This window comes from Tupaia chinensis, unplaced genomic scaffold, assembly GCF_000334495.1.
Source record: "Tupaia chinensis unplaced genomic scaffold, TupChi_1.0 Scaffold143596_1, whole genome shotgun sequence".
In the NCBI taxonomy this organism is placed as follows: domain Eukaryota; kingdom Metazoa; phylum Chordata; class Mammalia; order Scandentia; family Tupaiidae; genus Tupaia; species Tupaia belangeri.
The window spans coordinates 197,057-209,106 of record NW_006203442.1 but is presented as its reverse complement, the minus strand read 5'-3'; the positions used below and the strand labels follow the sequence as shown (position 1 = coordinate 209,106).

The 12,050-nt window shown below is 52.3% G+C and overlaps 1 non-coding gene across 1 annotated transcript; it reads right to left on the bottom strand.

The window, feature by feature from the left end:
• Window positions 1-11,319: 11,319 nt before the first annotated feature.
• On the bottom strand, window positions 11,320-11,425 carry LOC114005257 (U6 spliceosomal RNA). Its single transcript, XR_003547134.1, has one exon. It is a non-coding gene; the product is annotated as a U6 spliceosomal RNA (small nuclear RNA).
• Between the last annotated feature and the right edge of the window lie 625 nt (window positions 11,426-12,050).

Here is a 12,050-nt window from a genome sequence, read left to right as displayed (position 1 = left end):
GGGCTGGGGCTTCGCTGTGGGAGCCTGCCGCCCCAGGCCCAAGCTTGCTTTGGCTGTGGCAAGGTGCAGCTTGAACCCGTTGGGTGTGCTGCCCATAGGCGCAGGGGCCGGGGGCTGAGGGCTGGACAGGAGGAGGGCACCGCGGCACTTAGCCCCGTGGAGGATGTCCCGTCTGTCTGTCTGTCTCCTGTGCACAGTGCTCTGTCATGAATGCAAAGCCAAGGCCACGCAGTCCTGCCGTCTCCCGTTAGCCAGAGGGACTCAGCCTGGCAGTGGACAGGGCTGCCAGCCACCCAGGGAGCTCTGACAGGACGGCACAGCACAAGCCTGGCTGGAGGGAGTCCGGGACCCCAGGGCTCAGATGGTGGGCCAGTGCCTGTGAGGGATGGCCTCCAGCCTCCAGCCTCCAGCCTCCAGCTTCTAGCCTCCAGTTTGTGGAGGGGAACTTTCTCCTGAGCACTCGGGCCTGGTGTCGCCATCATGCACTGGGGGCTCCTCTTTTTTGCTCTCGCTGGAGACAGCATCCAGTCCCCAGAGACCCTGGAATGAGCAATGCGAGGGCAAGGTGGGGTGTGCTGGGCACCCCGTGGCAGTGGCGAGCAGCTCCCCCACAGTCATCCTGTGGGCCCATCTGTGACAGCAGCTAGTGCCCCGGCTGATGGCTCTGAGCGTCGCAGGCACCTTCCACAGTGGCCCTGGCCGGTGGGAGCCCACTGCGGCTACTCTGCAGGCCAGGCAGCTGGTGCGGCCGTGCCTTCGCAGGGTGGGATGTGCACGGATATTGGGAAAGAACTCCTAATTTAGAGTTTTCCTTTCTTTTTTTTAGTTTTTTGCCATAGGGCATGCATTTGCTAGAGAGAGACAGAGGCAGAGAGAGGGACAGGGAGAGGTGACCCTGGGGGACAGCCACGCTGCATCCCTTCTCCACCCTTCTGGGGTTTGGGCACTCACACATGTGCACTCCTGGAATGATTTTCAAGTTGTTGGTTCTTGGGCTCGAACTGCGGTTGACCATATGGGAACCCAGTGCCTCAACCACCACACCATCTGCCGGCCCCTCAGTGGGCTGGACAGTCGCTGGGCTTCCTGACCCACCCTGATCTTGCCTGGGACCTGTTGCCATAGCTGCTGGGAACCCGGCTAAGCAGAGGGTGTCCCGGGAGGAAACTGCCACATGATGGGAGACGCCGAATCTCACAAGGTACCTGACGTGTCCCTGCACGTTCCACGAGGCTTTAAAATGCCGTGCAGTGCCCTCAGTGGCCCCCGGGGTGCCTGGCTGGCCTGCACTTTCCACTGTCCACTGCCTGCTGTCTTAGGCCCCGTCCTCCGAGCTGCGTGGACGGCTGTTCGCTGTCTCTGCCGGGGCAGCGGCTACTCATTTTCCCACCACTGCCCGCAGCGGGCCGGGTGGCTCCAGGGTTCTGCCTCCACGAAGGCCCTGCTCTGCTCACCCAGGTGTAGGCCCGCGGGTCTGAGAGGAAGGCCTCTCCCGGTCAGGGATGCCTGGTGTTCTGGAGCAGCCCGGGTCCACTCCCACCTGGCGCCTGTGAGTCCTGCCCACCCTCCTGCAGCTCTTTCCAGCTTAAAAAAAAAACTTGCTATAGGGCACGTGTACACACTTGCCAGAAAGAGAAATCATGCCCGGGGGTGGCTGTGCTGCAATCCCCTCACCTCCACCTCCCCCTTGGGATTTCGGACACGCATGCACATGTGCCCGGCATATTCTTTAAGCCCCCTGGCTCTGGGGCTTGAGCCATGCAGTCTGCACATGAAACCCAGCTGCGTAGCCACCAAGGCACAGCTGGCTTAGAGAGCCCCCTGCCATGGCTGGCCGCTCCCAGTCCCCCCTGGGGCGGGTGGGCTCTTCCTGACCATGTCTCCACACATGCCTCAGGACCGTTTGTTGAGTACTGGGGTTACATGGGAGGCGCAGGGCCGTGTGAGGTCCCCTCCGTCTCGCAGTATTACCCTCCCACTACGAATGCGCCGTCCCTGTCCTTAGGCCTCCTCAGAGCACCAGGGCTCGTTGGATGGGGCATTATACTCTTGTTGGACACTTCTCAAGACTTGGGGTTCTGGGGTCTTACGAATGGTGTGTACACACACACACGTGTATATATATAAGAGAGACACATAGAAAGCGAGAAATCACCTCCCAGGAGGATGGTCACGCCACAATCTCTTCTCCTCCATTCTCCTCTCAGGATCTTGGGCACGTACACACACGCGCCTGGTGTGAGTTCTAAGCCACCGGGTCCGGGACATGAACCACGGTCAACTACGTAGGAGTCCAGCGACAAAGCCATTACGCTAACTGCTGGTTCCCACCAGAGAATATTTTTTACATTTCATTTTCTAACTCTTAAAATTTTAGGAACAGGGACAAGCAGTTGGCATAACGGCTATGTGGCTGGACTCCCATGTAGTCGACCATGTTTCGTATCCCAGATCTGGTGGCTTAAACTCACGCTGGGTACACGTGTGTGCGTGCCCAAGATCCTGAGAGGAGAGTGAGTGGAGGAGAAGGGATTGTGGCATGGCCATTCCCCCTCGGGGTGAATTCTTGCTTTCTGTCTCTCTGTCTTTGTCTTTCTGGTGAGTACACGTGCCCTATAGCAAAAACCTCTCAAAATTTTTTTTAGGAACAAAATAGATTTTTACGTGTTTTCCTGCTACAACCAGCCTTGGTAAACTCATTTCTAAAAATGTATATGTAGATTTTTCTGCTTTTCTAAGTGCATGAAAACTAGTGACAGTTTCATTTTTAAAAGTCTCCAATTCCTACTCCTTTTTTGAAAAAGAATTTTGCCATAGGGTTTGCACTCACCAGAGAGAGACAAGAAAAGTGAGAAACCACCCCCAGGGGATGGCCACACCGCAGCCCCTCCTCTATTCTCCTCTCGGGATCTCGGGCACTCTCGCACACGCGCCCAGTGTGAGCTTAAGCCACTGAGTCTGGGACTTGAACCACATTCGACTACATGGGAGTCCAGCAACAGCCATTACGCCAACTGCTGGTCCCCATCTATTGATTTTTTTTTTAGACATATAAACTAGACCTTCATATATAACATGAGTGTTCAAACACTCAGTGAGTGGAAAACCAATTGCAGAAAGCGAGAAATCACCCCCCAGGGGGGATGGTCACGCCGCAATCCCTTCTCTTCCATTCTCCTCTCGGGATCTTGGGCACGCACGCACATGCGCCCAGCGTGAGTTTTAAGCCACCGGGTCCGGGACGTGAACCGCGGTCGACTACGTGGGAGTCCAGCGACATAGCCATTACGCTAACTGCTGGTTCCCCCCATCTATTGATTTTTAAAAACTCTTCATTTAAGGCGGGCCAGCAGGTGGCACAGTGGGTAAAGTGCTGGACACTCCCATATGGCCCACCAAGGCTGGACCTGGTGGCTTGCTTTCTCACCCCCCACCCCGTCAAATTAACATAAATAAATGAATAAATTAAAAATTAAATAATTCTTGAAAAAAAAGCAAACACACAAAACTTCATTTAAAGGTAATTCCGAATGAAAACCCTGCAGGGATAGCCCCGAACTGTGTGCCTTCCCAGGTGCCCTGGCTGCCCACACACACATGTGCCTAGTACACAGATATGTGGCACGCATGTGGTGTGCACCATGCACACGTGTCTGTCCTGCTTGTGCGTGGTTTGAGAATCGCGCTGCAGGCACCTCAGAGAACATTCCTGAACCCAAGGGACCCTTCTATGCCGCCACGTGTGACCTTCAGAACGGGACTGTCACCACCCAGCGTCCCTGCCCGACCCGCAGCCCATGAGGTCATGTGTGGCCGGTTGCCGTGGAGCCTCAGGCCCCATGGCCTGCACCAGTCCCTTTGTCTTCTCTTGGCTTGGCTGGCCCGTTGGCAGTGCCCCTCGACTCCTGGCTAGGAGGGCAGAGTGGCTGGGCTGCTCAGTGTCCTGTGGGGTGCTCGGCGCTGTTAGTCTCTGCCACGTGGTCAGGATGGGGTGGACTGGGCTCCGGCCCGGAAAGCAGGTCGCCCTGGCCGCTAACTCGGACTCAGGGAGCGTTCGTGGGCGAGTCCTGCTCCCCCGCGACTCCCCTGCACAGCTGTAGCGCCGTGGCCACCCCTGGTTCAAGTGGGGCTGGGTGTGACTGAACGCTGTGTAGCCTCCTGCTGGCTGCTCTGTGATGCTCAGCCGCCCGAGGTGGCCAGCGGGGCCCCAGTGTGCCCCCCACGTGGCCTGCCACACTTCAGGCAGGGCCCAACCTCAGGAGCTGCCAGTGTCTGGCTCGGTCCCGTCAGGCGCTCCTCTGGGCGTCCTGGAGGTCACTGAGAGGCTGGGCCTCCACGCGCAGACTCACACACTCCCCAACACACTCACACACATACATACACACTCACACACTCCCTCACACGGACACACACACTCATGCAGACACACCCTCACCAGTGTCCTCCTTGTGCCCGTGGTGGCCCCACCTCCATCCCTGGTGTGGGAGCCCAGCTCCCCTGCTCCCAGCCTGGCCTTCACTGCCCTGCCGGTGGCTGTTGGCCACTCAGTCCCGGAGCAGGGGTGGAGGGGACGAGTCAGTTGGAGGGCCGGCTTCGTGGCCCCTGCATGGGTAGGCGGGTCCCATGATCTGAAACCCAGCCCCAGAGGTGGGAAAGAGACCTCGGGTGGCTGTGTGGTCCCCGTTCTGACAGGGTGGAGAAGAGGAGGGACAGGGATGCGGTGTGGCCACGCCTCCGGGGCTGCCTCCCCTCCTGTGCGAGGGCGAGCACAGCCATGGCAGCTGAAGTGAAAGGGCAGTAAAAAGTCCGTTGGAAAGCTGGGCCCTGCAGGCAGCGATGCTGTGTCAGCCCGTGCATGTCCACGTCCCAGACCTCGACATGTGGCCCTGCAGGCAGCGACGCTGTGTCAGCCCGGTGCACGTCCACGTCCCAGATCACGAAACGTGGCCCTGCAGGCAGCAACGCTGTGTCAGCCCGTGCACGTCCACGTCCTGGACCTCGAAACGTGGCCCTGCAGGCAGCAACGCTGTGTCAGCCCGGTGCACGTCCATGTCCCAGAACTTGAGACGTGGCCCTGGCAGCGACACTGTGTCACCCCGGTGCACGTCCACGTCCCAGACCTCGAAACGTGGCCCTGTTTGGAAAAGGGGGCTTTGGGTTACTTAAAGGTTTTGAGATGAGATCACCCTGGATCATCAAGTGGGCCTCAAGGTCGACAGTGTCCGAGACGGGGTGACAGAGCAAAGACCTGCATTGGAGAAGGGGTGGGAGGAACAACTGGAGCCACAGGAAGCTGGACAAGGCGTGTCCCCAGCCTCAGTGGAGCACGGCCGCCACACAGCGGCTCAGGACTGCTGGCTCCGGAGGCAGCACAGGGGCGTGTGGGCCGGTTCTGGCAGCCCCCGGAGGTCACACCCCATCCAGCTGAGCGGCTAACCAGCCTCCGCCCTGCCTGGGGCCGCCTGGGGCTGGGTACCTCCTCACCCATGAGTGGTAACGGTCTGGGCCCCCCGGCGTCGAGTCTGGTCTTGGTGCTAAGTCCGCCTTGCTTCAGAGCAAGAGTTGGGGATTACTCCTTATTTTTCTAATCTCTAGAAGATTTTTGGGGAGTGAGACCAGCAGATGGCATAACGGCTACGTCGCTGGACCCCCACATAGTCGAGTGTGATTCCAGTCCTGGACCCGGTGGCTTAAACTCGCACTGGTCGTGCGTGCGTGTGTGCTCAAGATTCCGGGAGGACAATGGAGGAGGAGGGCTTGCGGCGTGGCCATCCCCCGGGGGCGATTTCTCACTCTCTCTGGTGAGTGCACGCGCCCTCTGTCCAAACTCTCTCCCTCTAAAAAGGTTTTTCCACAGTAAAATCTGACCGTTACTTCCTTCAGTGTTCCCAGTGACTTACCAACGTCTTCTGTCTGGGGTGCTCTTTGTGGGAAGCTTTTAAACGGATCCAACTTCTTTGAACTCCAAGACTATGCAGTATTCTATTTCTTTTTGAGAAGCTGTACTTTTAAAGACATTTGCCATTGACAGTTTCCAACGGCTACAGTTGTTCTGAAGAGCCCTCAGTGCGCCACGTCCTGCCTGGCTCCTCGGCGCTCCGGGGACCAGGCGCACATTTCAGGAAACCAACCGTTGGCCCCGCTACTGTTCCCGACGCGTCCTCGGAATTCCATTTATATTTTCCCTTTCTTAATTCCTTTTCTCTGTAATTGTTGGATTCAATGTTTCTTTTCTTAATTTGTTCAGTTGGATGCTTGGCTCATTGATTTTCATAATTTCTCCTTTCGTAACAGATGCATTCGAAGCCACGTTTCCGTCTAAGCAGTGGATTAGCTGAAGCCTACAGGTTTTTAAGCATATTTTCCGTGTGTTTATGTGGAGTGTGTGCATGACCAAGATGCTGAGAGGGAGAGCTTCCTCCGCAGGCTCTGGTCCTGCTGCACCCCTCTCCCACCTCGGAGCCCCTGGGGTGTTCCGGGCTGTGTGGACCGGGGATTCCTGTTGAAGCTGCTGTGTGGATCTGGCTCTCTGGCGTAGCTGCCAGCTGTGGAGCTGGCCGAGGGCTCTGTGTGCAGCACTTCATGGCTGCTCAGCTCAAGGTGCTCTCTCCTGGCCTACGTAGCTTTGTCTTGGACCCGTGGCTATTGAGAAGTGCATTTGTATTTTTGCTTTCTTTCTTTAAATAATTGCTTATTTAACTTTATTTATTTATCTATTTATAATTTGACCAGAGACAAAATGGGGGGGAAGGTCAGTGAGAAAGCAAGCTGCTAGGTCCAGGACTTGAACCATGGTCATCCATATGGGGGTCCTGCGCTCTCAACCACCACACCACCTGCCAGCCCTGAGACGTACATTTATTTTCTTTCCCTTCCTTCCTTCCTTCCTTCCTTCCTTCCTTCCTTCCTTCCTTCCTTCCTTCCTCCCTTCCTTCCTTCCTCTCTCTCTCTCTTTCCTTTCTTTCTTTCTTTTCTTTTTTGTTACAGGGCGTGTGCAGTCATCTGAGAGAGACAGAGACAGGGAAACTGAGAAACGAGCCTCTAGGAGGGATAGACAGCTGGAATCCCTCTTCCATTCTCCTCCAGGGGTTTAGGGCATACACACACATGTCTCTCTGTCTCTCCAGGGGTGCAGCGTGGCCACCCCCCAGGGATGATTTCTTGCTTTCTGTTTCTCTGTCTCTCCAGGGAGTGCACACATCCTATAGCAAAACTCTCTCTAAGAAAATAAATTAAGGGGTCTGGCAGGTGGCATGTCGGTTAAGGACACAGGACGCCCACGTGGTTGACCACAGTTTGGGTCCTGGACCTGGTGGCTTGTTTTCTTGCTTTCCTTCTGTCTCACACTCTGTCCCTTTCTGGTAAAATTAAAATAAATAAGTAAATAAAATAAAGTTCAATAAAATAATTTAAAGATAAATTAAGAAAAAAATGTGCATTTTCTTGGACCAGCCATGGCATGGAGGTTAAAGTGGCTGGATCCACTTGGCTGACTGAACAGTTCAAGGCCTGGTCACTGAGGCTGGAAAATGCCAGGTGCCCGTGTGTGCATGCTCAGAATCCCGAGAATGGAGAAGGGACTGTGGTGTGACTATCCCACTTGAGAGGTGATCTCTCACTTTTCCTCTCTCCCCCTCTCTTTGTCTCTCTCTGGTGAGCACATGTGGCCTCTAGCAAATTTGTTTAAAAGTGCACTTTCCCGGTTCCGACCGTCTCCTGCACCTTCAGGTGAACATGGCTGGGTCGTCATGCCCCAGTCCTGGAACTAACTACCAGCCACAGTAATGCAGAGCGCTCAGTGCTGCCACCAGGGCAGACATTGGACCGGGGAGGACCGAGCACCCGTTCAGGCTTTTACAGTCAATTGACTTGACAAGGATGCCAAGACCATTCCGTGGGGAGAGAGTCGTCTTTTCAGCAATGGTGCCGGGACAACTGCTGCTAGGGCTTGGATAATGCTTTGTCCCCTGAAAGTTCATGTCCTGGAAGCTTGGTCCCCAGTGTGATGATGGCTTTGGGAGGTGGTGAGACCTTGAAGAGGTGGGGCCTCAAGGGAGAGCACCGTCCAATCTTCCAGCGGCACGGGGGAGACAGAGGAAGTGGGCGTCCTGTCTCCTGTCCCCTTGCCCTCTCTGCTGTGTCAGCCGTGGTAAGCCTGGCTTGATACTGGCCTAATGCCGACCCTACACCTCTGGACTTTCCAACTGCCAGAATTGTGAGCCAAATAAACCTCTTTTTTAATTTTTATTTTTTAGTTGCTAGTCAGTGTGTACGATTGCCAGAGAGAGAAACAGAGAGACAGAGAGATAGAGAGAGAAAGCACCCCGGTGGGATGTGGTCATGCTGCAATCTCTTCTCTTCCATTTTTCTATCCTGCTGGGATTGGGGCAGGTACATGTGCCTTTGCCAAACCACTGGGCTGGAATACAGGTGCCACTCAGCCGTATGGGATCTGGCTATGGGACCGGCCCCAATCTCCATTCGTTTTCTTATTCTTCTCCTCCTCCTCTTCCTCCTCCTCCTCCTCCTCCTCCTTTTTTAGATTTGTCTTGTGTCCAGATAAGGTCACATTCAGAGGAACCAGAGGCAGGACTTCAACATAGCATTTTGGGGGCACAATTTAACCCACAACAGACCCATCCTTACAAAATACATACAATTAACTCAAAAGAGATCATAGACCAACACGTAAAACCTAAAACTATAAAAGTCCTAGAAGAAAACTGGAGATAATATTTGCAAATGAATATTCAGTTAGGCAAGGCCTTCTCAGACATGACAGCGAAAGCACAAGAAACAAGAAGAAAAAATAAACTGGACTTAGTTAAAATGAGAAGTTTTTGTGCTTTAAAAATAAGCAAGCAAACAAACAAACCTGAAAAGACAAATCATGAAATGTGAGGACGTATTTGTAGACCGCACATCGGAATATGAAAGAACACTTACAACTGAACAATAGAAGGACAGACAGCCGGAAAGTATGCAAAGAGCCTGGACAGACATTTCTCCAGAGGAGATACCCCAGTAAGCAGGTGGAGGGTGCGCAACAGCATTGGCCATCAGAGAGCAAACCGGAACTACACCGCGCCTCCCGCCCACTAGGGTGGCTGTTAGCAAACCACTCGTAGTAAGGGGCGGCAGGTGCTGTGGAGGTCAAGGCTCTGAATTCCCACATGGTTCGAGTCCTGGATCAGGGGGCTTGAAAATCACACCAGAGGGGTGTGTGTGTGTGTGTGTGCCCCAAATCCTGGGAGAATGGAGAAGGGATTGTGATGTGGCCATTCCCCCTGGGGTGTCAAGTTCTCTTTCTCTCTGTCTCTCTCCAGTGAGTGCACACATCCTATGGGAAAAAAACTAAAACAAACAAAAAATCCCCTCAAAAACAAAAAAGCAGTAATAAGGAGCCTTGGTGAAGACATGGAGAAACTGGCACCCTCACGCATGCAGGCGGCAGTATGAAACGGTCTGAGCAGCGGCGGGCAGCGCCCAGATGTTACATGTGGAGTCAGGATATGACCCTGAAATTCCTGGGCCAAGAGAAATGGACGCATAGAGTTTGTGTACCAATGCGAATAGCAGCAGCCTATGCCATAGCTTAAAAAGCGGAAACAACCTGAATTCCATCAACTAAGGAATGGATAACAAAATAATTAAATATGATTTGGCTGAAAAGGAATAAAGTGGGGTAAGCGGTGGTGTGGTGGTTAAGGCACTGGTTCAAGTCTTGGATCTGGTGGCTTGAAACTCACATTGGGTATGTGTGCGTGCTCCCAGTCCCAGGAGAATGGAGATGGGTCCGGGAGATGATTTCTCACTTTCCCTTTCACCGTCTATCTCAGGCAGGGCAAGTGCCCTATGGCAAAAAATCTTTTTAAAAAAGAGAAAAAAAGGAGCAAAGTAACACACAGTACGGCAATGGACCGACCTCGAATGTATCTTGGGTTGTAGAATAAGCTAGTCCCCAAAGCCCACACACTGCCTGGCTCCTTCCGTATGTGCCGCCTGGACACGGCGGACGTGGCGAGTGGATTCGTGGTTGCCAGGGCCTGGGGAGCGGGGAGAACAGAGAGCGAGGGCCAGTGGGGCTGAGGAGGTGAGGGTGCTGTGAGTGGACCGCGACGTGTGACTGTCAGAGCCCATTGGACTGTGCACTTTAGGTGGACGGACTGCACAGTGTGTGGGTTACATCTCGGGCTGCTCGAAGGTCAGGTGGCCAGGGCCCGCAGATGGTGTGGTGATTAAGGCGCTGGACTCCACGCAGCTCCTGCATGGTCTGAGTCCCAGACACAGCAGCTCAAACACATACTGGGCACTCGTGCTGTGTGCTCAAACTCCCAAGGGGAGAAGGGACTGTGGAGTGGCCATTCTCCCTGGGGGGTGCTTTCTCACTTTCCCTCTCTCTGTCTCTCTCTGAGGCGCGCATGCAACCTATAAGAACAAAAAAGTCATTTGGCCACATTTTCTGGGTCTATTCCAGGACATTCTGTCTTGTCCCCTCAGTCTGTCTGTCTATCTTTTTGGCGATATTGTACATACCGTCTTGACTGCGCTAACTTTCAGTGAGTCTCACAATTGCTTAGTGAGGGTCCTCCAAATTTTCGTCTTTTTCAGAATTGTTTTGGCTATTCTAGTTCCTTTATGTTTCCAGATACATTTGAGAAGCGCTTGTCTCTACAGATTTCCAACATGGGTAGTCACTGGGATTGCATTGAATCTGGACGCCATTTTGGGGAGAATTGACATTTTAAAAATTAATTAATTAACTAATTAAATGTTTAATTAAAAATAATTATTTTATTTAACTTTGTTTACTTATTTATTTATTTTAAAATTTGAACAGAGAGGGACAGAGTGAGAAAGAGAGAAAGAGAGCGAGAGAAAGAGGGAAAGTGAGAAAGCAAGCCACCAGTTCCGGGACTCGAACCGCAGTTAGTCCAGCATTCTTAACCACCATGTCAGCCACTGGCCCCTATTTATTTAATTTTATTTTTAACTTACATTTACTCACATTTATCTTGACAGTGTACAACATTGCTTTCTCCAGCACGAATATGGTGCCTGTCAGCCAAGCTAGAGACGTTACTATACACATCATCAGCAAATAGCTTTTCATTTTCCTTGTCAATTAAATGTACCTTTTTTTCTTCCCCTGCCCCCTTCCTCCCTCTGTTACTCCCCCATCCTTACTTTTTCTAGTATCTACCATTTCCCTTCCTGCTTCTATACCTTCCAAGCTTTCAGTTTCTGCTATAGACCACAGACCATTGGTATATATTGAGTGGGGACATACAAAGTCTATCTCTCATAGTCTGGCTTGCTAAAAATATGGAACACTTCATGAACTTGCATGTCTTCCTTGGACAGGGCCATGCTAATCTTCTCTGTATCATTCCAACTTTAGTATATGTATTGCTGAAGTGAGCACTAATTTTACTTATTATTATTATTTTTTTAATCTGCTATAAGACACACATGCCCACCAGAGATATTATGAGTGAGAGCGAGCGAGCGAGCGAGCGAGCGAGAGAGAGAGAGAAAGTGAGAAAGCAAGCTGCTAGGTCCAGGACTTGAACTATGGTCAGCCATGTGGAAGTCCAGTGCTTTAACTATCGTGCCGTCTGCTGGCCTGAGAACGGTCATCTTCCAGTTCATGAACACAGTCCATTTACTTAGGCCTTTGCTTTTTCTCACCAGCGTTTTGCAAATCTTGGCTTACAAATTCTATATTTGTTTTGTTGGATTCACACTGAAAGGCCTTATTGGGGAGCTACTCTAAATGTTGTTGTATTTACATTTTGGTTTTCAGTCATTGATTGTTAGTATATAGAAGCAGATTGAATGTAGTATTTTGATGTAGTATCCTTCAGCCTTGCTAAACTCACATATTAATACTCAGACTTACTTATTTATCCATTTATTTTTGAGAATTCTTGGGATTTCTGCATAGTCTTTCATGTCATCTATCAATTGGGAAGATTTTATTTCTTCCTTTCTAATCTGTATGTCTTTTATTTATTTTTTCTTATGCTATTGCATTGGCTAGGACTGCC